The sequence below is a fragment of the Podarcis tiliguerta genome (assembly GCF_965153285.1).
Source record: "Podarcis tiliguerta genome assembly, chromosome: 7".
Classification (NCBI taxonomy): Eukaryota; Metazoa; Chordata; class Lepidosauria; order Squamata; family Lacertidae; genus Podarcis; species Podarcis tiliguerta.
The window spans coordinates 27,029,848-27,056,034 of NC_139540.1; the positions used below are offsets into that span (position 1 = coordinate 27,029,848).

At 44.1% G+C, this 26,187-nt stretch overlaps 1 long non-coding RNA gene across 1 annotated transcript in view; it reads right to left on the reverse strand.

The window, feature by feature from the left end:
* Positions 1-24,758: 24,758 nt before the first annotated feature.
* Positions 24,759-26,187, reverse strand: part of LOC310682556 — a 77,349-nt gene continuing 75,920 nt past the window's right edge. The window contains exon 4 of the long non-coding RNA XR_014513988.1: positions 24,759-25,025. This is a non-coding gene — a long non-coding RNA (uncharacterized lncRNA). The remainder of the gene's footprint in view (positions 25,026-26,187) is intronic.

The following is a 26,187-nucleotide window of genomic DNA, read 5'->3' on the forward strand; positions in this document are numbered from 1 at the left end:
GTTTTGCCTGTGATGGTTTTATTTTCTTTACACACATCACAGGAATGAAATAAGCAGAAACTGAAACACGAGGAAAAGCTGGATAAATAATTAAACAAGAATGAAAAAGGTTGGAGCACATAAAAAAAGGAAGTTAATATTTATTATGCTTGAGGCAAAAGCCCAGGCTGGCAATAAGAATCATCCTATTTTTCACACATTTTAGTCTTCAAACTCGTAGAATGTTTATTCCTAGGAGGGCATTGCAGGATTTCTAACCAAGGCTGCCTGCAACTTCTAAAACATTCACGATGCAAGTGGTCAGGTTGCATGGCCTTGAAATCAACCAGATTGGTAATAGAACAAGAGCATTTACGATCATTATTTCATTACTTATTTCTTCTTCTTCTGCTTCATCATCATCGCAATAATGGTTTTATTAGTCTAAGTAGAATCATAGAATCATAGAATCATAGAATCATAGAGTTGGAAGAGACCACAAGGGTCATCGAGTCCAACCCCCTGCCAAGCAGGAAACACCATCAGAGCACTCCTGACATATGGTTGTCAAGCCTCTGCTTAAAGACCTCCAAAGAAGGAGACTCCACCACACTCCTTGGCAGCAAATTCCACTGTCGAACAGCTCTTACTGTCAGGAAGTTCTTCCTAATGTTTAGGTGGAATCTTCTTTCTTGTAGTTTGTATCCATTGCTCCGTGTCCGCTTCTCTGGAGCAGCAGAAAACAACCTTTCTCCCTCCTCTATGTGACATCCTTTTATATATTTGAACATGGCTATCATATCACCCCTTAACCTCCTCTTCTCCAGGCTAAACATGCCCAGCTCCCTTAGCCGATCCTCATAAGGCATTGTTTCCAGGCCTTTGACCATTTTGGTTGCCCTCCTCTGTACACGTTCTAGTTTGTCAGTGTCCTTCTTGAACTGTGGTGCCCAGAACTGGACGCAGTACTCCAGGTGAGGTCTGACCAGAGCAGAATACAGTGGCACTATAACTTCCCTTGAAGTACAGTATATAGCCATACTGGAATCACTGCTTCTTCACTCACTGAGGCAGGTGCAGAGAGGAAACAGGGTGGATGACCTATTCAAGATTTTGAACATGTATCAAGAAACCACACCCACCTTTGTGGACAGCAGAATCTAGAACCAATCTAGACTGAAAGCAGCATGTTGAGGTTGAACATGAATGATACTGGATTGAGAAAACCCCCCTGCATTTTTGTGCTGTAAATGGTTTAATGTGAACACAGCTTAAGATGATGCATAAACAGTTGTGAATCCAGGCTAGGCATTCCCTCGACGTCTGCAGAGTTTCTGCAGTGCTATCGTACTTTGTATAGGGATTAGTCTCTAACATATTACTTCATCTCCCATGAGACCGATTACTCAGCATGATTCCTCCCTGGTAAGCATCAGATGTTCTCAGAGCATCTGTTACGACAACAAGCTCATCTTGACTCACACAGATCTTAATATTTGTATTATTTGTTTTTGTTTCATTTATTGGCAAAGCCAACCTACTACTCCTTGATCATTTTATTGCTTCTTGATCACTGCAGAGATTTTGCAATTAAGGTGGATCAGGATTGATTTGAGGGGGAGGGAGCCTTCTTCTGTCATAAAAAGAACAAGCAAGGGAAACTCTTCCATAGCACAAAGTTTATTCTTGGGTGGACTATGGAATCAGAGCCCACTTATAGGGTGAAATACTAAGATAAAGACTTGCCTTATTTCAGTGGTGCTAAAGGTGAATTCTGAAATTCTTGGAAAGGGGCAGAAGTAGAGAGAATGTCATATGCATCAAAGCATGTAAAACAAAGATGGCGTGTGCTCTTCGACTTGAACCTAAGGATTGATTGATGTTACGTAGATGGTAGTGGAGCTAGTGTGGACATGAACACAGAATGCCCAAAGGGCATTCACATTGGAGAGGGCCTTTTCATGGCACCCCTGCCCCCCAAAGGTGTTTTTAGGTACCCCTCTACCTTTTTATAATTTATGCCACTTTTCTTTCAAATAGCTCAAATCAAAGTTGATGATGCTTTTCCCCTAACCACATTTAGTGCTCCCTGTAAGATTGGCCAGCCTAAGAGATAGTGACTGCTCCAATTATCCAATGAGCTTAATGGCTAAAGGAGGACTTAAAACTGGCTCCCCTCAGTTCTTGTCGGATACTCCAACCACAACATCAAGGAAGCAAGAATGTGGGAGCGTTAATCTAATTATTTCCTGCACCAGCAGCGGTGCCCTAAAACATCCTAAAACATTGATACTGTTTTAGGAAGCAGCCACTCAAGTAAGGCCACCCAGTGAGATGACTTCCCTTCAAATGTTATAGAAACACCACAGGAATCAGATAATTTAACTCTCTTTTTTTCAGTGGCCGCGGTTCACATGGCACACTAAGGCAAATGTTGGCTTAACTAGGGACCATGTGAGCATGCAGACTCCCTAATATACATATTTTAATAGAATTTCCGTAAGAGCATAAGATGAGCCTACTAGATCAGGTCAGTGGTTCATCTATTTCAGCACTCTGTTCTCACCAGGGCAAGTCCAATGCTTGTGGGAAGCCTGCAAGCTGGACATGCAACAGCACTCTGCCCACCTGAATCCCCAACAACTGGCACCCAGAGGCATAATGCTTTGAAGAGGTGACACATAGCTTTGCAAAGCTGGTAGCTTGCCATTATGGCTATTTCCCATAATACAATGCATCTGTGTATGCTTTTCACCACTACTATATGCTATATCCTGAAGCAGAGGCTCCAATACTTTGGCCACCTCATGAGAAGAGAAGACTACCTGGAAAAGACCCTGATGTTGGGAAAGATGGAGGGCACAAGGAGAAGGGGACGACAGAGGACGAGATGGTTGGATAGTGTTCTCGAAGCTACCAGCATGAGTTTGACCAAACTGCGGGAGGCAGTGGAAGACAGAAGTGCCTGGCGTGCTCTGGTCCACGGGGTCACGAAGAGTCGGACACGACTAAATGACTAAACAACAATGATATGCTAAATTAGGTCTCAAACCCTTGTTGAGTTAGTGACTTCTCTTGCATGTGAAGACAGGCTCTGAAATATTGAGATGACAAGACCAATAGTGGGTCCAAAAGATAAGAAGGCAGTATCTGCACATGCTGTAGAAAGAAGTGAGGGGCAGGTGGAGCTAATTAACGTTGGAAGGTAGCCCATCTAGGAGAAGGAAAAAATTGATCCTAAGCCTACTAGTGGAGGAAGAGATGTGGGGCACTGCCCCCAGCAGCGCGATCCCAGTGGGGTGCCATCGCGGTCCCCCCCCACCCGCACTGGGTGCCCTGCCACTAGGACACACACTACGCCCCCAGGGCCGCACACCAGCCCCCCTTCCTGCTCTCCGCCCCCCCGCCCCCGGTGCTGGAGCATGAAGCTCTGCCACTGCCTAAACCCCTGCTGCCTTGTGGTTATACTCATTCATGAAAAAGGCTTCAGGAGTAAACCCTGAGGAAAAACCCATACCTGTTGCCTCGTGGGACATCTTCAGGAGAAGAAAAGGCCAAGGAATAAACCCTGCACAAATTTGGAGTGGAGTCCCCTAGATGGTTGGATGGTGCCTAGTACTCCTCCTTCTGGCAAGTCCTGCAGCCAAGCTGGTGCCAAATGTATTGCTCTGCTTTCCGTTTGACCACGTCAGTGAGGCTGAGGCGGGAGGGGTATTGTTGTCTGAGCAACCCAGGACCTCGATACACACTACTCAGTCTTGTGCCCTGGAGAGGTCACATTGGTTCAGCCTACACAGTAAAACAATGTGGGAGGCAGCAGTTATGAGCTATTGGTCTCTGCAGCCACAGCTTGCGCTGTGATTCTCCAGAGGCTTAACTTCACCCCCAGAGGGGCACTCCATTGTCTCTCAGGACAGATGGATGCCAACAACAATATGCATTTATATGCTCACTTTACCCTAGTAGATGCAATTACGTGAACATCGCTTGGCTGGAAAACTGCAATGTAAAAATGGGAGAAGAGTGTGTTTCAAAGGATAGCTATGTTTCTTTTTGCATAAGTGCAATTTAGGTAAGTTTCCCTTTAAATGCAAACTGATATATATATATATATATATGCTTTCGTAGATTTTCACGGGTACAGGAATGCAGGTTTTGGTGTCCTCGGGTGTCTTCCCGTGTAAAAGTTGGGGTGTCTAGGCGACGTTTCGACGAGGTCTCACTCGTCATCTTCAGGCTGGTGCTTTCGGCTTCTTGTTACTGGAACAGAGCAGGATCTTAGTGTTTGAGTTCCTATAAATACTGTTGAGGAGGTGTGGTGTATAGCCTCCAATGTTCTGGGCAGAGAGGAGGTTCCCAGGCTAGTGTGCCTTTTCTTCTTTTGTTCCTTAATTACTTGAGGGATATCTTGAGTGATTTCTTGAGTGATTTCCTGAATCCCACTTAGGTGGGTCATTAGGTGTGGATTAGTTGCTAAAGCCTTCGTGTCTTGAACTCTTGAACTTTGTGAAGAGTTTTTCTGAGAAGATGGCTGTACTGCACTTGGTTGTGCTCTGGCTTGGCTTCGTGTATAGGGGCGAGCTGTGGTTTTGTGGCCTGTGCCAGCCAGATCTGTGTAGGGATTGCAGGGGGGTGCAGCATCCGGAGGTGCCACCTAAGCCATCGAGATAGAGAAACACCCTCACAACATGAACAAGCGTGACGACACATCCCGCTTGCCAGACATCTGGAAATTAGCCCTCCCCACAAAATCTGACACCAGATCCAGAGGCACACAGAACGCCATCACCAATCAACCACACCAGACCCAAACCCAGACCCTCTCCACAGATAAATTACAGACACCATCCAGTAGCCAAACCAGGGTGGCACCTCCGGATGCTGCACCCCCCTGCAATCCCTACACAGATCTGGCTGGCACAGGCCACAAAACCACAGCTCGCCCCTATACACGAAGCCAAGCCAGAGCACAACCAAGTGCAGTACAGCCATCTTCTCAGAAAAACTCTTCACAAAGTTCAAGAGTTCAAGACACGAAGGCTTTAGCAACTAATCCACACCTAATGACCCACCTAAGTGGGATTCAGGAAATCACTCAAGAAATCACTCAAGATATCCCTCAAGTAATTAAGGAACAAAAGAAGAAAAGGCACACTAGCCTGGGAACCTCCTCTCTGCCCAGAACATTGGAGGCTATACACCACACCTCCTCAACAGTATTTATAGGAACTCAAACACTAAGATCCTGCTCTGTTCCAGTAACAAGAAGCCGAAAGCACCAGCCTGAAGATGACGAGTGAGACCTCGTCGAAACGTCGCCTAGACACCCCAACTTTTACACGGGAAGACACCCGAGGACACCAAAACCTGCATATATATATATATATATATATATATATGCAGAACGCCATCACCAATCAACCACACCAGACCCAAACCCAGACCCTCTCCACAGATAAATTACAGACACCATCCAGTAGCCAAACCAGGGTGGCACCTCCGGATGCTGCACCCCCCTGCAATCCCTACACAGATCTGGCTGGCACAGGCCACAAAACCACAGCTCGCCCCTATACACGAAGCCAAGCCAGAGCACAACCAAGTGCAGTACAGCCATCTTCTCAGAAAAACTCTTCACAAAGTTCAAGAGTTCAAGACACGAAGGCTTTAGCAACTAATCCACACCTAATGACCCACCTAAGTGTGATTCAGGAAATCACTCAAGAAATCACTCAAGATATCCCTCAAGTAATTAAGGAACAAAAGAAGAAAAGGCACACTAGCCTGGGAACCTCCTCTCTGCCCAGAACATTGGAGGCTATACACCACACCTCCTCAACAGTATTTATAGGAACTCAAACACTGAGATCCTGCTCTGTTCCAGTAACAAGAAGCCGAAAGCACCAGCCTGAAGATGACGAGTGAGACCTCGTCGAAACGTCGCCTAGACACCCCAACTTTTACACGGGAAGACACCCGAGGACACCAAAACCTGCATTCCTGTACCCGTGAAAATCTACGAAAGCATATATATATATATATATACACAATCTGCCATGCTTCCTTCCTGGTTTCATGCATACTTCCTAATTGGCTCTGGAGCTCACCCCTCTCTCAACCATGAATCATTCTTCTGATTGCTAAGCAGTTTTAGGCAGACTCCTGCCAGTGTCCCCTTACGGTATGTTCCCAAGTGGAGGGATTCCAGTTGTTGGCCTCCACAAAGGTTTCTGGGAGTGATATCTTGCTACAGAGATTCATGCTCCTAGTCCTTTTTAAGTTAGCTTTTAAAGATCATATAGATATGCCAGCATTTGTTATCAATACTTAAGAGAAGCATTAAATCATACTGTAAAGGAGAGAGGAGCATGTTCAAACTCAATTTTCTTGATGGTTTAAAAGAGGGAAAGCCTGGAAGATGTTATCACAGTGCACAGCTAGTATGTCTGCTCTGAAAGCAGAGCAAGATCATCATATATCTAACGCTGAAAAAATTACTGTTTGGCTCATTTCAAGTAGAGGCTCCTCTTCATTCTTCTGCTCCCTTCCCCTCCCCATGAAATTAATATTTCTAATGTTGAGGGGGCGGTAGTGGAAACGCTGAGTCCAACTTTCCATGTAACTCTGCAAAATAAAGCTGTCAGATTCTGACAGATCAATGATCAGGACTGGCAAAGCTCTGTGGGGAGAAAAAGAAAACTGGATCACGAGCAGATTATAGCCATAAACCAATTCAGATCCATTGTGGTGGAAAGAGACTGCCTAAACATGAAACATTTGAAGGGAAAGTGTTTGATACAATAGATATGTATCTCTCGGAAGAAGTGAGATGGAGGAGACTTCTGGGAACGTGCTTGCCCTCAGCGCATGCAACAACTATAAACAAAGCTATTTGTAGCCTTCTACCATGCAGAGACAGCCTTGGAAATATAAAATGGGATAACTCCACCACTGTAGTGGTTTTAAAAAACATTCCAATGCTTCCCCCCGGGGGTGTATACAATGGTACGCAGTACCGGCACCCTTTTGTTCAAAGGCTAAAATTCGCCACTTACTGTAACAACTTCAATGTGAGTACCAGCACCTTTTTTAAAAAGCAATACAGTGGTGCCTCGCAAGACGAAAAGAATCCGTTCCATGAGTCTCTTCGTCTAGCAGTTTTTTCGTCTTGCGAAGCAACCCTATTAGCGGATTAGCAGATTAGCGCTATTAGCGGTTTAGCAGCTATTAGTGGCTATTAAAGGCTTAAGGGATTAGCGGATTAGCTGCTAAAAGGCTATTAGCAGCTTAGTGCCTTAGAAAAAGGGGTTGGGGAGCGAAAAAAAAATCGCAAGAATTGCAAGACATTTTCGTCTTGCGAAGCAAGCCCATAGAGAAATTCGTCCTGCGAATCACATTGAAAAACGGAAAACCCTTTCGTCTAGCGGGTTTTCCGTCTTGCGAGGCATTCGTCTTGTGGGGCACCACTGTAAATATTATTATGAATTAGGGTGGTGTGAGGGGAAAGTAAGGATACGGTAGTCCTTTTCGGCCAGTCCCGTGACCCTCCATTTGTTGGAAGGGAAGGTCTGTGCTAGAGAGCCAGTTGAACTTGTGTCAGCTCCCTGCATTATCAGATTTCTAAACTGTGCAGCAAGCCGGCATGAGTACTCTACTTCCTCAAGAGCTTCACGCGTGACAGTAGCAGAGTGAGGGGATGGGGATGCAGCAAAGTTGGCCTGGCCAGTAAACATGTTCTTGCCCTTCCTTTATGACATAAGCCCTTTAATGCCTGATAGGACCAGGGCATTTCTTCAGCTGGAGCTCACCGGAACTCAGATCTGGCACCTCTCAGGTGGGTGTCATTGCCATTATCAGAGAACATGGTGAATTCCAGCATCTATTTTTCTAGACAAAATAGCACTGGATAGGGCTAATATATCCCACGTGTCTTTTTCAATTCGCGGGCAAAGGCAGGAATGAAATGATGCAGGTGGCACTGTGGTCTAAACCACTGAGGCTCTTTAGCTTGCCATTCAGAAGGTTGGCGATTCAAATTCCCATGATGGAGTGAACACCGGCCCCCTCAGCCTGAAAGTGAGATGAGTGCCGTAACCCCATAGTCGCCTTTGACTGGACTTAATCATCCAAGGGTCCTTTACCTAAACCTTTACCTTTACCGTACTGATTATCTGTATCTATTGCATTGATGGAGAAAGGCCAGTGGTGGAGCACCTGCTCTGAATGCAGAAGATTCCAGGTCCAATCTTTGGCATTTCTTGGTAAGGTGGGGTTTGGGTGTGGGTGTGTGGGTGTGTGCCCCATTGTGAAATCCTGGAGAGCTGCTGCCCATCAGAGAATCATTTAGTCATTCATTTTCAATTTATATCCCACTCTTCCTCCCAAAAGATCCCAGGCATAGACAGTATGAAGCTACGTAGATGGACCAATTCTGTGACTTGTTTTAAGCTTCCTGCGCTCCTATCCATTGTTGGCATTAAAATGAGACATTTTATTACAGGCATTCAAGGGAGATGTGTTGACAAGGCATTAATGAGTATTGGATGAAGCTCCTCATGCCTATCAAAAATGTCAGATTTGCTCAAATTCCAGCACAACACACACTCTTAAGTTTTGAGTTTGTTTAGCAGAATCTCAAGTGAAGCTGTTGTGGAAAACTAGTCAACATATTTTGTCATGCCTGGAACAGTGAGGCACACAATCGGCCTAGATACAGGAGAACCTGCCTTTAGCAATTTCTGACTATGAAACAGCCTGGTGCATGAGTACCTATCTGATGCTGCTTCACACAGCACATAGTTAAACTGTGGAATTTGCTGCTCCAGTATGTGGTGATGGCCACTAACTCGGAAAGGGTCGGGGAAGACAAATTCATGGAGGATATGATTTCCCTGCACTGTGGGAGGCAGTATGCCTCTGAGTACCAGTTTTTAGGGGATGCAAGTGAGGAGAGTCATGCTCTGCTTCCGGAGTCCTCACAGGTGTCTGGTTGGCTACTGTGAGAAAAAGATGCTGTACTAGTTGGGCCTTTGGCAGGGTCAAACAGAGGCGGAGCTACCTGCTCCAGCACGCAGAGCAGCCCATGGGAGTCGTGGCTAGCTGCCTGCAGGGGCACCGCCCGTGGCGAGTGTCCCGGGGAGTGCCGCCTGCAGCAAGCAGCGAATGTCCTGGCAGGGGGGTGTCACTTGCAGTGAGCATCCCTGGGGGTTGCCATGAGTAGCAAGCATCCCAGGGGGGTGTCACCCATTCCGCGATGAGCGTCCCAGGGGGACAGCACGGCGATGTCACCCCCCTCAGGGATGAAACCCGGGGCAAGCCACCCCCACCGCCCCCTGGGGTCAGAGCAAGGTCAACTGATGCTTTTATTTGGCTCTTCTTGGAACATAAATGTGGTAGAAGTCCATGTAGGAAATCTCAAATGCAAGTCATTTTGAACAACTGTTCTATTTTGCAGCACCTGATCCCTTAGGCACCATGAGCACAATCTGAATCATGTCTACTCATAGGTAAGCCCCATTAAATTCAGTGATGCTTCTTCCTAGGCCAGGGAAGAGGAGTTAAATTGCAGCCTTAATACACTTCCTATTGTGAATTTTCAAAACAAATTAAGCACACCGTTATTTATTGCTCTTCTCACATGGAAAGAAGTGTTCTCTCTTACTTTATTTGTGCTCCTCAGATAAAGTCTGGGGATTTCAAGCTGTCAAACACAACATCATGTTTTCTACAAACATTTGCATGTTTACTACAAATGTTTAAAATATAAATCAGCTTGAGAGTTATGTTCCAGCAGATGCACAAACACGACTATTTTCTACACAAAATATGCACTTATTATAATGTTGCATTACAAAAGGCCTTATGTCAGTTACGCCAAGTAAAGGAGAAAGTCTTTAGAACATTTAACATGCCTACAGGAGTTCATACAATCGTTGACACACAGAGCAAAATATCAATAGGGTGCTAAGTTGTCCTTCTCTAATGCCTGAATGAGGGGAACAAGGAAGGGTTAAGTTCATACTGAACTGTAAAATTAAGATAGTGAGGCTGCAATCCTAACTCTGCTTGCCTGGGAGTAAGCACAGTTCAAATTAAAGGGACCTACATCTGAATAAACATGGTCAGAATTGCAGCAATAGGTGCATTGGCCACTCCATTAACTTTGTCTTTAAGGTTTCAAAAGACTCTTGTTTTTTGCTACAAAACACTAACACGGATACCCCTATGGAATTTAATTAGCTTTGGAAGTGTGTACACAGGGAAGGTAACTGATTTGTAAATAACTATTGGTGGTTAAGATATGCATGTCTACCATGAACTACGATAAATGAAAAATTACTCATGCTTTTTGCATCATCAGAAAATGAACCAGAAGAAAGAATTGTTCAAAATAAATCAGTTGCAGGTGACCAGATGAAAGTGTGAATGAATGCCAGGAGAACACACTGAGGCCCACTTGTATATCCCTAGTCAGGACACATGGACATCTGAGCTTGGAATATAGGCTTCTCTGCAAGCACTCACTCCCTTGCTGAGATGTCCACCCTTAACACATCAGGAGTAGGGCATATCCTTCTTACATATGAACCTGTGAAGCACTCTCAACTATGCTATATCCTTGTTGGATGATATTTATGGCTTGATCAAAGCAATGCCTTTTCTGTGGTGGCTCTTCAGCTGTAATTCCTGGCTGTGCTCCTGGTTGGTTCAGAATTTGCATACAACTTGCACTGTACTATTTCCTTATTGTTTTATTCTCCTACTGTCGGGAGACAATGGAGGAGTATGCCTTTGAGGTGAAATCAAACTGTTGGAAGGTTACAATGCCTGCTGTGGCTATAGAGCCCAATATGGGAGAGACATACTTTGTTGCAGCTGGGGCAGATGAAGGCATCCAGTTCCACTGCTGCAGATGCACCCTGGTGTTTCTTCTCTCTGCTCTCCTCCCAACAGTCATTCCTCCTCTGGTCAGTGCAACGGATGCACAACCTGACTGTCTCCATCTGACTGTCTCTATCATGTTACAATTTTATTTTTGAATGTTTTCTTTACATCAGCTGTGAGCCTATGCAAATATAAAAAAGGTAAAGGACCCCTGGATGGTTAAGTCCAGTCAAAGGTGACTATGGGCTGTGGCACTCATCTCTCTTTCAGGATGAGGGAGCCGGCATTTGTCCACAGACAGCTTTACAGGTTATGTGGCCAGCATGACTAAACCGCTTCTGGTGCAACAGAACACCATGACAGAAACCAGAGCGCGCACAAACACCGTTTGCCTTCCTGCCACAGCAGTACCTATTTATCTACCTGCACTGGTGTACTTTCAAACTGCTAGGTTGTCAGGAGCTGGGACAGAGCAACGGGAGCTCACCCCATCATGGGGATTCAAACTGCCGACCTTCTGATCAGCAAGCCCAAGAGGCTCAGTGGTTTAGACCACAGCACCACCCATGTCCCCTTTACCTTAACCTATGAAAATGTATCTTAGGGCAAACTGCATAAAATTTGGTAGAGTATACATTGGATTGAGCTTCTGATATTAGCCTATATGACATCTATTTGAATTAGGGGAAACACAATAGATATTATACGGTTCAGGGGAAACCAACAGGGTTTCTTCCAGATGTTGTTAGACTACAACTCTGGTCATGCCTGACCAATGACCATGCTGAGTCTGATGGCATTTGGAGCCCAATAACATCTGGAGGACACCACATTCACTGCATTTGATACAATACATATATTTGTAAATAACTCTGCTTCATTTGGATCAGGCATTCAGGGTCTATGATGGCATGAGAGCAGCTCACCAGTTTACACTTGCAGTGGGATCCAATCCCTGCCCAAGCACCAGTACTGCCATGAATCTTCAGTCCAGTTGCACCGTGGGATGTGGGTGGTGCTGTGGTCTAAACCACTGAGCCTCTTGGGCTTGCCGATCAGAAGGTCGGCAGTTCAAATCCCCACAACAGGGTGAGCTCCCGTTGCTCTGTCCCAGCTCCGGCCAACCTAGCAGTTGGAAAGCACGCCAGTGCAAGTAGATAAATAGGTACCGCTGCGGCGGGAAGGTAAATGGCATTTCTGTGCGCTCTGGTTTCCGTCACAGTGTTCTGTTGCGCCAGAAGTGGTTTAGTCATGCTGGCCACATGACCCAGAAAGCTGTCTGTGGACAAACGCCAGCTCCCTCAGCCTGAAAGCAAGATGAGCAGCGCAACCCGATAGTCGCCTTTGACTGGACTTAACTTTCCAGGGGTCCTTTACCTTTTACCAGTTGCACCATCCAGTGGTTACATCTACATGCACGGTACTAGCCTAGTAAAGTGATCTGGATGCCTTCTGAGCAAGATTAGGCTGTGGCTACTAGCCACAATGGCTATATTCTGCGTCTGTGGGCAGTATGTTTCTGAAAACCAGTTGCTGGAAACCACAGAAGGGGAGATTACTGCTGCATTTGGGTCCTGCTTGGTGACATTCCCTTCTGGTCTCTTTGATGACAGGAAGCTGGATTAGATGGGCCATTGGCCTGATCCAGCAGATTCTATTTACCATATTTTTTGCTCTATAAGACGCACCAGACCAAAAGACACACCTAGTTTTTGGAGGAGGAAAACAATAAAAAAAAATTCTGAATCTCAGAAGCCAGAACAGCAAGAGGGATCGCTGCGCAGTGAAAGCAGCAATCCCTCTTGCTGTTCTGGCTTCTGGGATAGCTGCGCAGCCTGCATTCGCTCCATAAGACGCACACACATTTCCCCTTACTTTTTAGGAGGAAAAAAGTGAGTCTTATAGAGCAAAAAATACAGTAAGTTCTTATGTTCCTGGAAGTAAGCCAAAGTGAGTCTCTACCCTGCCTTTCCAAGCAGTGGCTGAAGTTTTATCTATTGGTACCAAAGACAACGTTATGACAGCGAGTGATCTGCATTTTACATACACAATCCTCTCTTCAGTATTTGGGTATGCTCTTGTATACAGAATTGGCAGTGGCATATGCTAACTCACAGTGTTGGGTTCAGATATGCACTGATTGGCTCTACACAGCATTTGCTTTTTTTCTTCTTTTCATCTTTTCATCAGGACAGGGATGATAACACAAGAGCAGTTGGCCTTGTATCGTGGTGGCCTGCAGGTTTTGGCAAATAGACTCACCTTGGTTTCTTTGACACAGCATGGTCTAATCAGGATAACCAAATCAATTTTGTCTTACAGCAAAAATCAAAGCACAGCCAAGGCCAGGGAGCAATCTGGAACATCTTGATCACATAATATCAAAGAAGACACAGATGACAAGGAAACAAATATGTAATGCTTCTAATAGATGACTATCTGCTGCTGAAACAGGGCAAGGGATTTTTTCTTTGTGCTGGAAAAGATAAGATGTAGAATGTTGCAAGTTTCAAGGAGCTTGAAATTGAAGATTTGTTTCTGACTTGGAAGTGCTTTTTAAGCTTTTGACATTCAGCCCCATTCTGGTACCTCAGATCGGTTCCAATACTCCAGAAGATATTAGCAATCACACATACAGTTCAGGGTTGCATAGCTTTCAACATTCCTCTGATGAAAATATGGACATTTTTATCTGAGAAATGTTGGAGAGGATGTCTGCCCTCTGTGCATTTAAGCTGTTCTTACATTTATCTGTAAGCTGCCTTGAGTTCCTGTTTTTTTTTGGGGGGGGGAGAAGCATGGCACAAATAAATGCATAGCAATAATAACAGTAATGAATAAAATGAAACACGGGCCTTGCACATGCAGCACATGTGCATTAGGGAAACTGTACCAAGCCAACAGTGGCTGAAGCTCCTACACTTCGTGAGCAAGTGTGTTCAGGCCTTTCTTCCAGAGACTGATGGGAGTTGTAGTCAAAAAGGTCCTGGAAGGGCACCATGGTGGGGGGAGGGAAGGAACCCACATGCCTCCTTCCCAATACCGCTGCCACCTCATGGCCCCCTTATGCTGGCTAGGAAAATCGGGGCACCTTGGGATCAAAGCAAAAGCCATGATGGCTTTGACATTCCAGGGCTATATCAGAAAAATCAGGACACTTGTGGGGTATGGAGATGTTTGATTATATGGACAGACTCGCCAGAAGACTGGACACTGAGGTCCAGTGCCGAGGGCCTTCTGGCTGTTCCCTCACTGCGAGAAGCGAAGTTACAGGGAACCAGGCAGAGGGCCTTCTCAGTAGTGGTGCCCGCCCTGTGGAATGGCCTCCCTTCAGATTTCAAGGAAATAAACAACTACAGTGGTGCCTCACAAGATGAAATTAATTCGTTCTGCGAGTTTTTTCGTCTTGTGAATTTTTTTGTCTTGCAAAGCACCACTGTGCATTGACTGTTTCCCATAGGAATGCATTGACAGTTTTTTAAAAAAGGCGTTGTCGTCTTGCGAAGCAAGCCCATAGGGAAATTCGTCTTGCGAAGCAACTCAGAAAACGAAAAACTCTTTCGTCTTGCGAATTTTTCGTCTTGCGAGGCATTCGTCTTGCGAGGTACCACTGCATATGACATTTAGAAGACATCTGAAGGCAGCCCTGTTTAGGGAAGTTTTTAATGACTGCTGTTTTAATGTATTTTTAACCTTCTGTTGGAAGCCGCCCAGAGTAGCTGAGGAATCCCAGCCAGATGGGTGGGGTACAAATAATAATAATAATAATAATAATAATAATAATAATAATAATATACTGTTAGCCACAAAGTAGATAGAGAGGCCTGGAGGGCTGTATAAGTCCCCTGGGCCTAAGGCATTTCACATACAAACACTCCTTTATAAGAAGTCTCTTTCCACAACCAGAGAGACAAGAGTGTTTGGTTTATACTGCTGCTATTTGAGGTACCTCACATGTGTTTGATTGCAGCAGTGCTCTTCTTTGCACATAAACTGCAAGCAAGTTTCCAGGTGAAATAATTGGATTTAAACTGATCTTGTTGTCTTGCGGTTAATTAGAGCAAAGTAGTTAATCCAAGTAGATCAGTTTAACTGAATCATGGATTTGCATGCTAACTCACAAAAGACTGTTCTGGTGAGATCAACAGCATCCTGAATGCATAATTTTGAGGGGCTGTTTGATTGGCATGAGTCTGCATCTTGGAAGTCTCACTGAACTTTGTTCTGAGTAAAGCATAACACAGAGAGATCAAAAGTGGGGCTCACAACTGTAAACAAACAAGCACACTTGGTTTGTGGGACCCACCCCCTCTGCGGTTTTTCAATCTATTTTTTTTTAAATTAAGTACTGAGTAGTTTAACCACTTCTTGACACAGTTCACTCCCACAAGAGGCAGTGATGGTTATCCACTTGGGTGGCTTTAAAAGAGGATTAGACATGGAAGATAAAATGATGCTCTACATCCACTGTCAGAGGGAGGAGGTTTCTCCACAGTTGCTGGAAGCCACAAGAGAAGAGAGTACTGTTTCGCTCAAGTCCTATATGCAGGCATCCCATAAAAATCTGGCGGCCACTGGAAGAACAGGATGCTGGACTAGGTGGTCCAGGGGCCTGATCCACCAAGCTGTTGCTATATTTTTACCTTGTGCTGCTTTTGCTTGCCATTGTTTTACTAACAGTATATAAACTGTTACGCTTATTTTTTGTTGTTGTTTAGTCATTTAGTCGTGTCCAACTCTTCATGACCCCATGGACCAGCGCACACCAGGCACTTCTGTCTTCCACTGCCTCCCGCAGCTTGGTCAAACTCATGTTAGTAGCTTCGAGAACACTGTCCAACCATCTCATCCTCTGTCGTCCCCTTCTCCTTGTGCCTTCCATCTTTCCCAACATCAGGGTCTTTTCCAGGGAGTCTTCTCTTATCATGAGGTGGCCAAAGTATTGGAGTCTCAGCTTCAGGATCTGTCCTTCCAGTGAGCACTCAGGGCTGATTTCCTTAAGAATGGATAGGTTTGTTCTTCTTGCAGTCCATGGGACTCTCAAGAGTTTCCTCCAGCACCATAATTCAAAAGCATCAATTTACACTTATTTTACTTGTTTGTAATTCTATCATTATATTGCTGCAACCTGCCCTGAGACCTTACCATAAAAGATGGATAAGAAACCTTAGAAATAAATACATAAGCAAATAAGTCTCATTTGATATTTTTAATTCTTCATTAAAAAATGTTCATACTACTCTTTAAAGACAAAATTGGAAATGATTACTACAGTTTCTGGATATTGTGCCATTAATGATAAGGACTGAAGAGGAAAGTTATGCAATAAGTCCCTGTGATAGTCTCTAACAGTGATTTTATACAGTTTTAAAATTATTTTATCATCGCTTCTGAATTACATTTCAGAATGAAAAAAAGTTATATATATTTATTTATGGATTCATCTTTTTTTTGTTCTTGGCAACAAAAATGCAACATGAATCTACTGTCAAGAAATGAAAAGTTCCACATGAAAGTTACAGTTGCTGCTATTTATGGTATAGAAAAGGACAGCAATAGAAGATGGCAGGATTGATGTAATTACTACCATATTCTGCTCTCCCATCTTAAATCCACAGATATGTAATAACCCTAAGCAGTCTCGGGGAGAACTGTATGTAGTCAAAAGGGTTGTTCCACTTATCTGTCTGTTCATTTAAGCTTAACTTGTTTCACATGGAGGAAATGTGTTCAGCCTTTGCCTGCATATGTACCATAAACTGACATGTAGTCAAAAATCTCCAAGTGAGACAGATGCTACAAGACAGAGACTGCGTTGTATCAAACTTCTGTGTAGATGTTTTAAGTAGTCCAAATCTGGAACTGTAAGAAAAACAGGGGTACTGTAATTTTTTTTAAAGGGCTAAGATCTGGAGTGGGGAGGAGCAACAGCCAAACAAAACCTATACAAGAAACTATTTGGACTAATTATTTCTGTTGAGAAGATACTCGGAAATACAATAAGCTTGTTCCAGGTGTTGACTCTGACATTTGGAAACTATGAAGGCCTTGAGTGCACAGCTGTATACACAAAGGTTTCCATTTGATTAGAACCCCAATCACAGAAGGGTTCTGATCACATGGAGGCATTTGTATGAATAGCTTTTCCTTTGCAGATGCCTGAATCAAAGAATGGATGCTTAGGGCGGAGTAGTAGCTGGTAGAGAGCTGGTGGAGGCACTGAGTTGCCTCCTGTCTACAACATTGCTGGTGTTTAGCAGGACGGAGAGGGGCAAGGCGGTGGAGAAAACTGCGCTGTGTGGGTGCACCTGTGGACCCAATCCTGTGCTCCTGCCAGTGTGCCCACATAGTGCTTAGCTCCCTGGTGCCTTGCTCTTCCACCTCTCCCACCGACCTAGTATGGACCAGTGACTCCACACATAGGAGCCCAGGTGTGTGGCACCCCTCCAGTGGCCCCTACTGCTAGAAGGTGGAGGGCGTGGTCAGATGAGAAGGTCTCCCTCCAGCCCTCATTCGGCTCTGTTTGTGGATGGCAACATTTGAAAGCAGTTAATCAGAGTTTCAATAAGAGCAAGAGGTAAACCATTAAAATAAATATTCAGAATGTACCCCCCTAGGTTTTGGATATTTGGTCTCCAAAATGTTGACCGTGCATGCTCAAACTCTCATTTTATATTCTCAGTCAAAATGGGAAGAACCTTCAAGGGAATGCCGCTTAACTTGGAATGTTGCAAAGTATTGCAAGTCAGATATATCCATATTCTGATCATGTTCTGAGCTAACAATGTTTTTTTTCAGATGCTACTCACTGTTATTATTATTATTTATTAAATTTGCATCCCGCGGTTTATTCCTAGATCTCAGGCAGCTTCACAGCATAAAAACACAATATAAAACACACAAAAAGCACTAGTACTCACTCTGAGAGTCGTAGGGGCATACCAATTTAAAATTTGATGGTGGTTGAACAAGGCTAATTTAATATATCTGTACATTATTGCACATGTATCTCATTCAAACCCAAGACAGACCCCAAGGAGGGTAACAGAGAATGAATTCAACATTAGCCCTGTTTTGCATTCTTGAAAGGGGTGGCAGTGCAGCAATGATATGGTTATGGTGGCTGGCGCCCCCCGATTCACATAGTAACTGGAAAGTGAGAGAAGGGAACTGTTGTCCCTAGACTCCAGAAACAAGAGGCATTGCAGCAGCTATGATCAGTGCCAGATTTACATATAAGCTAAACAAGCTATAGCTTAGGGCCCCACTCTCTAGCCCCCCCCCCATATACTTCTTCTTAATTGTGTTTCAGTTCAACAATTACTTTGATAAAATACATATTTTGTTATGTGCAAATGGCTTCAGATACCTATTAGGTCCATAAATTACCATATAGCATATATTGAACACAAAAAACAGCGACAATTTGTTGTTGACAAAGGACAGCTGGACATATAAAGGGCCCCATTACTTTCAGTAGCTTAGGGTCTCATCAAACCTAAATCTGGCCCTGGCTATAATGACTTAAAGTGAGCGTTCCACAGAATGCAAACATGCCCCATAAACTTGGGGGTCATATATGAGGCGAATTTAGTTTTCTAGCTCCAGGTTTCCAATTCTTCTGGTGGTTTGTTTGTTTTTTTTAAAAAAAGCACTGACAGTGATGATAGTAAAGAAGCATATAGAAGCGTCTCAGCAAAACCAATAGTCGTCAGGATTAGCTGATGTCAAATAAATGAGAGAGTCTAGCAATTATCCTTGGTGGTCTATTAAATTAATTTACTATGCAGCAATCTAAAATCTCCTAATAAAATGACACGCTGCGATCCCAGATGTTAACATTTGGATTGATGGGAGATGATAGCCTGCTTAATCCCCCTCTATTGTAGTCCTCCTGGCAGTTTTGAAATCACATCAAGGAGGCTTAATGCGGATGGAAGCCAACATCTGATTTATGTAGTAACAAAACCTCTTCAAAAAGATGAGATCTTTGTGCCAGTGGCTGTCTTTTAAAAAAATGTATCCATGGCAATTGACAGGTTGACCATACATGAGAGCAGTATCCACTCATTATCCACTTAACATGCTACAGCACTCGCAACGGCAACGCACACAGCCCTGTGCCTTGATATTGACACTGGATGATCCCCTAGAGACGGGGAAATGACCCTCATTTTAATTTAGCCCCACCAGTGCATACAAATGAGCTTCAAATTAAACTGAGTACCAAATAACTAAAATCCATTTTACGATAATTTGAACATGAATTGTGGCAAGAGTTTTCATTCAGCACCAATTTCGTATAGATTAGCAATGTGTAGCTGTCCCGGTGTCTGGGAAACTCAGACTGCATTGCACTTCTGTTCCTGGCAGCATTTTTCTTCTTCTTGTATGGAAGAGGAAGTCTGTAAGAAATGCACATGGAACCTTTTGAAGACACAGGCAGTGATCTTAGATGCTCAGATTATATGCAAGCAATCGCTTATGATTTTTTCAGGATTGCCTTCAGTGTGCCAAACCAGTGTTTAGTAATTTAAACTGCAATCCTGCACAATCATATCTCCAGGTAGGTCCCACTGAACTAAGTGCAGTTTACTTTAGAGTAGGCATGTACATTATTGCACTGTACATTCAGACTGTGCTAAAAAAGAAAACAGTCATTCTAAAGCATGGGTAGGTAAACTAAGGCTCAGGGGCCGGATCCAGCCCAATCACCTTCTAAATCAAGCCTGTGGACGGTCCAGGAATCAGTGTGTTTTTACATGAATAGAATGTGTATTTTTATTTAAAATGCATCTGTGGGTTATTTGTGGGGCCTGTGTGGTGTTTTTACATGAGCAGAATGTGTGCTTTTATTTAAAATGCATCTCTGGGTTATTTGCAGGGCATAGGAATTCATTCATTCCCCCCCCAAAAAAAAATATAGTCCACCCCCCCACAAGGTCTGAGGGACAGTGGACCGGCCCCCTGCTGAAAAAGTTTGCTGACCCCTGTTCTAAAGGTACCAGAAATAAAGGTGATGGTGGGGACTGAAATGTAGAGAGATGAGAACCTTTCACATCACACACTTAAAGCACTACGATACCCCTTTGAATAGTTGTGACTTCCCCCAAAGGATTCTGGGAGTTGTAGCTTTTTAAGAGTGCTGAGAGTTGTTAGGAGACTCCCCATTCCCTTTGCAGAATTATGATTTCCAGAATGGTTTATCAATCCCTCTTCCCAAGGACCTCTGCAAATTATAGCTCTGTGAGGGGAATAGGGGGGTTTTCTAACAACTCTCGTTGCCTATAATGACTAGCTTCCAAGATTCTTTTGGCGGAACCACGACTGCTTAAATTGATATCATAGTCTTTAAATGTATTGTGTGAAAGCGGCCATAGTTCAACCTTGAGAACCAGTGCATGCTTTATCTTTCTGCAAGACACATAAAGCCAATTTACACAAGAGAGTTATATTAAGAGTTAAAGATGTCATTCTTGCTTACACATTAAATATGTTCATCCATCTACATATGCTGGAGCCCAAGCAAAGACTTGTAATCTAGTATCTTTGCTGGATCAAACTTTTGAGTGGGGTAAACAGGTATACATGCAAAAATACAGGAGCATTCAAGTGATTTTCACACATATGCCCACATTCCATTTTTCGGCACTTGTGCAGGAAAACTGCCATGTGTAGATATAGTTTTTTTTGTCAAGTGTCTTTTCCAAGCATGTTTGTCATTGCCAGATACCCCTGATTTGATTTCTCTGCATATGGCACTACACCCAAGGGGTGGAATCGCATTACCCTTTCCTATAGCTAAAAATTATATTCCAAAAATAAGTTAGAGTGATGGTTTATTAGACAAACAGAAACTGAAGGCAAGAAATTAAGGAAATGCTCGCCCCCCCCCCCAGTTCTGTGCCCTGACAAGACGCTAAACAGGCGCCTGTAAGTTTGGTAACATGAGGAAAATATATCTGCAGGCTTCTGGGTATAAAATATGCAATACCCAAGCATATGGCTTTATTATGCTGCCCCGCTACTGTCAAACTCAGCAGACACCAACTGAGATGCGTCAAAGACATCACTCAATTGATTAACAGGGAATCAACACTATTTCATTGTGTTGCATTATTCTTTAGAACAGGAGGTCATTTATCCACTGCATTCAGCTGTATAGAATAAAATACTAAAATATAGCATAGGAAGATTATTAATATATAGTTGCTTGAAGCTCTGGGGATGACACCTGTGAATCACGGGTAGCCATGTAAATCGAAACCATCAATTTTGTTTGGTAGAACACTACAGTCAGCAAGTTTCTAATCAGACGGGGGCAGCTTTCTGAATCTTATAGGAGCAATTGTCACTTTGCAATACTACCTCATTCATAGGCTTCATTTAGTGCAGTGGTTCTTTATCATCCATGTTTCTATTTTCAACCCCCTCACCTATTTTCCTGTTAACTGCCACAAACTCTGTTCTCTGAAATACAACAACGGAGCCCATTCAATATACTGTAGTATTTGTACTGGTGGAGGCAGGACCGGAGGAGGAGGGGTGTGGTGGGTGCGGTTCGCCCTGGGTGTCACCACTGAGGGGGTGTGTGTATGACAAAATGCCGGGCAGCACTCACCACAGGACCTGCAGTGTGCCCGAGCCATGCGTCTCTCCTGGGAGAGACACGGTGGCTTGGGCACACAGGCTCTGCGCTGCCCAAATGGCCCGGCCATTGCCTCCCCCCCAGCTGTAGGGTGGCTGAGTGGGAGGAGGCAGGCAGACTCCAGAGGCCCCACGGTGCACCACACCCATATGGGTTGCTCGCCCCGCCTCTGGGCACACCGCCCCAGGCACCCAAGCAGCGTCCTCCGCCACTAGGTGGAGGTTGATAAGAGAAAGGAACACCAGATGAGCACAGCTAATCTTTTATTTGCCATCTTGAAAGACCTGCACTGGCTCCCAGTACGTTTCTGAACACAATTCAAAGTGTTGGTGCTGACCTTTAAAGCCCTAAACGGCCTTGGTCCAGTATACCTGAAGGAGCGTCTCCACCCCCATTGTTCTCTCCGGACACTGAGGTCCAGCGCCGAGGGCCTTCTGGTGGTTCCCTCGCTGTGAGAAGCCAAGTTACAGGGAACCAGGCAGAGGGCCTTCTCAGTAGTGGTACCTGCCCTGTGGAACGCCCTCCCACCAGATGTCATAGAGAAAAACAACTACCAGACTTTTAGAAGACATCTGGGCAGCCCTGTTTAGGGGAGCTTTTAATGTTTAATAGGTTATTGTATTTTAATATTCTGTTGGATTGGCTGAATAGAAAGTGGGGTACACAACTGCTCCTGTTGGAATCAGTGGGACGTGCTTCAGGGAGATGGCTGTTTCATGCTGTGATGGCCTGGGAATCCAATTCAGAGGCTGAACCGGAGGAATCCCAGCCTGCACAGGAGTCCCCGCCTCCAGGGCCGGCTGAGCTGGGGCAGGGCCTTGATGCTGAAGCGCCTGCACCTGTGCCGGATCCTCAGGAGCAGGCACCAGGTGAATCCACTCTGGCTCCGGAGGTGGTTGAGGACTCAGTGCCTACAGGTGAGTCTCCCCCTGGGTCCAGTAACCCTCCAGCCTCTCCTGAACTGCAGAGGCTCAGGGCAGAGAGGCGGAGGGAACTGGTTTCTCCCAGGAGGAGTGCTCGCCTTAAGGCCAGGAGAGGCGGGTCTCCTGGGGGCCGGGACCGCCCCTGGCCTCATAGAAGATAAAGGCCAGTCAGCCTGGTCCCAGGTTGCAGGAGCAACATCGTTGAAGAGCTGTTTCGGCCAGCATCCAGTCCTGTACCCCCAGAGTTCCTGTCCTTGCCCAGCTTCTTGCTGCGGACCCCGCTTCGCCCGAGGAGGACTGTCTGCCGACCCTCAACTCAGGTCCTGGACCTCGCCCCACGGTAACCTTCCCCCTGGACCAGCACACATGCTTTCTTATGTGAGCCACCATGTGCTCCAGTTTAGAGGAAGGGTGGGGTATATATACAATATCAAATGAATAAAAAACGAAATTACCATGTTAGTTGGACCATGTAGACCCCATAGAACAAAGCCATTCCTCTTCCTGCCCTTTCAGTGCCTGATATCAGCCCCTCTTTCTGTCTCACTTAATTTCCCTTACAGTAAGCCTTTGACTCCACAGTGAATAAATAGAGTCTGGCAGGATTAATGTTTGCAAATTTTCTTTTAAAGTATTCATTTAGCCATAAACCCAAGATGTGTCTCTGAAGATGTACATGTCTAATCTCCTTAGTCACCTTTCATCAGGACTTGTCTGTAAAATCTTGCGTGATGGGCCTGGGAGACTCCTACAAGTGACTGTGAAATGGAACAGCTACCTCAAGTAGCATCTGCTGAAATCCCCAAAGTCATCAAGGCAGCTCCTGATGGGAAGGATAATATCCTTCACTATGTTGCTGATGTACCAGTGCAAAAAGGAGTCACCTATATTTCATGAATTATTGGGTAAGCATGTGCAGACCCATCACAGTAAACGATGAATATTTAATTCAGAAATAGAGGAGCTTCATCTTTGCAGCTAAAGAAATAGATGCCATCTTAATCCAGAAGAAGAAGAAGAAGAAGAAGAAGAAGAAGAAGAAGAAGAAGAAGGGGGATAATTTATTATTTTTACCCCACCCATTTGGCTGGGTTTCCCCAGCCACTCTGGGCAGCTTCCAACAAAATATTAAAAATACAATAAAACATCAGATATTAAAAACTTCCCTAAACAGGGCTGCCTTCAGATGTCTCCTAAAAGTCAGGTAGTTGTTTATGTCCTTGACATCTGGTGGGAGGGCATTCCACAGGGCAGGCACCACTACCGAGAAGGCCCTCTGCCTGGTTCCCTGTAACTTCACTTCTCGCAGTGAGGGGACTGCCAGAAGGCCATCGGCGCTGGACCTCAGTGTCTGGGCTGAACGATTGGGATGTAGACGCTCCTTCAGGTATAATGGGCCAAAAGGAAATTAAAGCATTTTGGTCTTGGACTTCAGCCCTGATGAAAGCTCCTCTGAACAGAAGAGCAAAGTTCCTGTGGCAGCCCCTATAACAAATGGGGAATCAGTAGTCCTTGATGAACAGACCAAGACTGCTTACACAGAAAACACGCGATCCTGAGGTAGATCTAATGTTAGCAACCCCTTTGTCAGGAGCCCCTCCCAGATATAGACCTCTCCTCATAATCTCCAGAGCTGTTATTATAAGAAGGTAATAAATGCTCTTCTAAATTCCACGCTATCCAAACATCAGACAAGTCAAGTTATGGGTAGGCTAAAGTTGGGAGAAGAAATGAAGCAGTGCTGGTAATAAGGGGGATATTAATCACAAAACAAATGTATGAGTTTTATACTAATTTAGCTGTCATAACTGCCCCCAAAAGAATTGTGGGAATTATACTTCTGAAAACAATAGCATAAATAATAGCTTCATATAATGGTAGTTCTCAAATCCTCTAGTTTAATAGGTTGCTGGATCCAACATCTGGGATGCACATTATCAAAAGAAAAATACTAATAAAATATTAAAACTAAAGGGCTCATTTTAGCTGTGACAAGCATTTTACATAATATTCTCTTCTTTTGTGTGATTAATCCATATTTTAATATAAATACTTAGGGGATAATCAGCTCTAAAATTAGGATCACTGTGGTTAACATTCCTGGTGAAAACTAGAAGTCTTCTTTGTAATATGGAACAGGTGTAGGGAAAAAGTTCCTTTTTTTATGTCCTTCGTTGAATTTATCTTTAAAGCACTTTAATAGAAAACTGCTGACCGAAGGTGTAACAAACTGCTTTAGAAAGCACAAGTAAATGAAATATAATGCTAGAGCAAACAATAAAATTGATAAATCAACTTAACCAATGAGAATCTGTGGAAGATGTAACCTTGCAACTATGAACTATGATGTACAATGTAGTCTTGCTCTTCAAACTATAAAGAACATTGCTGGGATTATCAATGGAGGAGCAACAAGCAATTGCTCAAGTCTTTTCATTGATTCCAATGTCCAGAATGTACCTGCCTTTTCAGGGGAGGCCGATATAATTTCTTTCGCATCATACGTTTCTTTTCTTTTGCACGTAGCTGCATTACAAACAGTTTTATGGCAGTTCTTCCACTAGCTCCCAACGATTCTGGTAAAATGGATTCTAGAAAAAGATAGCATAGGTATACCACTTAGAAATTCATATAACAGGAGACAGATTTATCTTATTTTTATTGAAGTTTTCCAATGGAAAATACTCACAAATATTTATGTTTTCCTACTTGGAACGTTTTGAGAGAGTGAAATAAATTCATTTCCAGGCTTTCATTTTTCATGTTCAGGGCAGGATTCCCATCAACAGCAGACCTGCACAAGGACCTCCATTTGCACTCCCCCTGCACACCCACCATGCCCCCAAAATTGGCCCTGGTGTACAGAATATTTGTGCAGATGGAATGATTTGAGGAGCACAATATTGACTTCTACCCAAAGTGTGATAGGCTTTGCCAGGTTGGACCTGGGAGAATATACATGTACTTTTAAATGCACCAATAAAGGAAAGGCAATAAAGGGAGCCATGGCTGTTGCTATCTGTCCTTCTTCCCTTCTTGTAGTAGTTGGCATTGCTATATGTTTGCAGTAATTCAAACAACAGAAAGACAGTAGACAAAGGGTCATGGGGAGGGATGGGGATTTTTTAAACTGAGTGCACATTTAAACGTGAATTTTCCCAATTTCTAAAACAATATGCAAACAAATGATGGCCAGCCTTCAAATACTGCAATCCTCCAATTTTTGCAATGTGGTTCTCCATCCAAATAATGTGCCCTGCCACCACATCTTCCTTCACTGAAAGATAAATGCATGTTCTCCAAGTTGCAATCTGACAATGCTAATCACAGCAAATAAAAGCAGTACTTATTGTGTCTCTCAGTGAACAGTCATAGAATTTAAGTTTGCATAATCACCACCACAGAAGAAAAACACTGTCACTTACCGCAAACATGACTGAAGACATTTATGCATGCATGAATTCATGTGACATTCAGTCTTTTGCCATTAGTCTTCAAAGCAGTTTTCTCAGGCAGTTGAAACCTGGATACTGACCCCAGAGTCCTCATGGGAGTCAGGTGACATCAGGGAGGCAGACTCAGGCCAGTCTCTGCAAATGTGCTTCTTCTCAGTCTGGGCTCCTCGTGTGGTGAGACAGGTGGCTACGTATAAAATTATCACTTTGTGCTGCTACATTATCTGACCACCTGCTGCCTCAAGTATTTGCCAGCTCTTGGATGGGAATGCCTGATATTTACATAGTATAACTACAT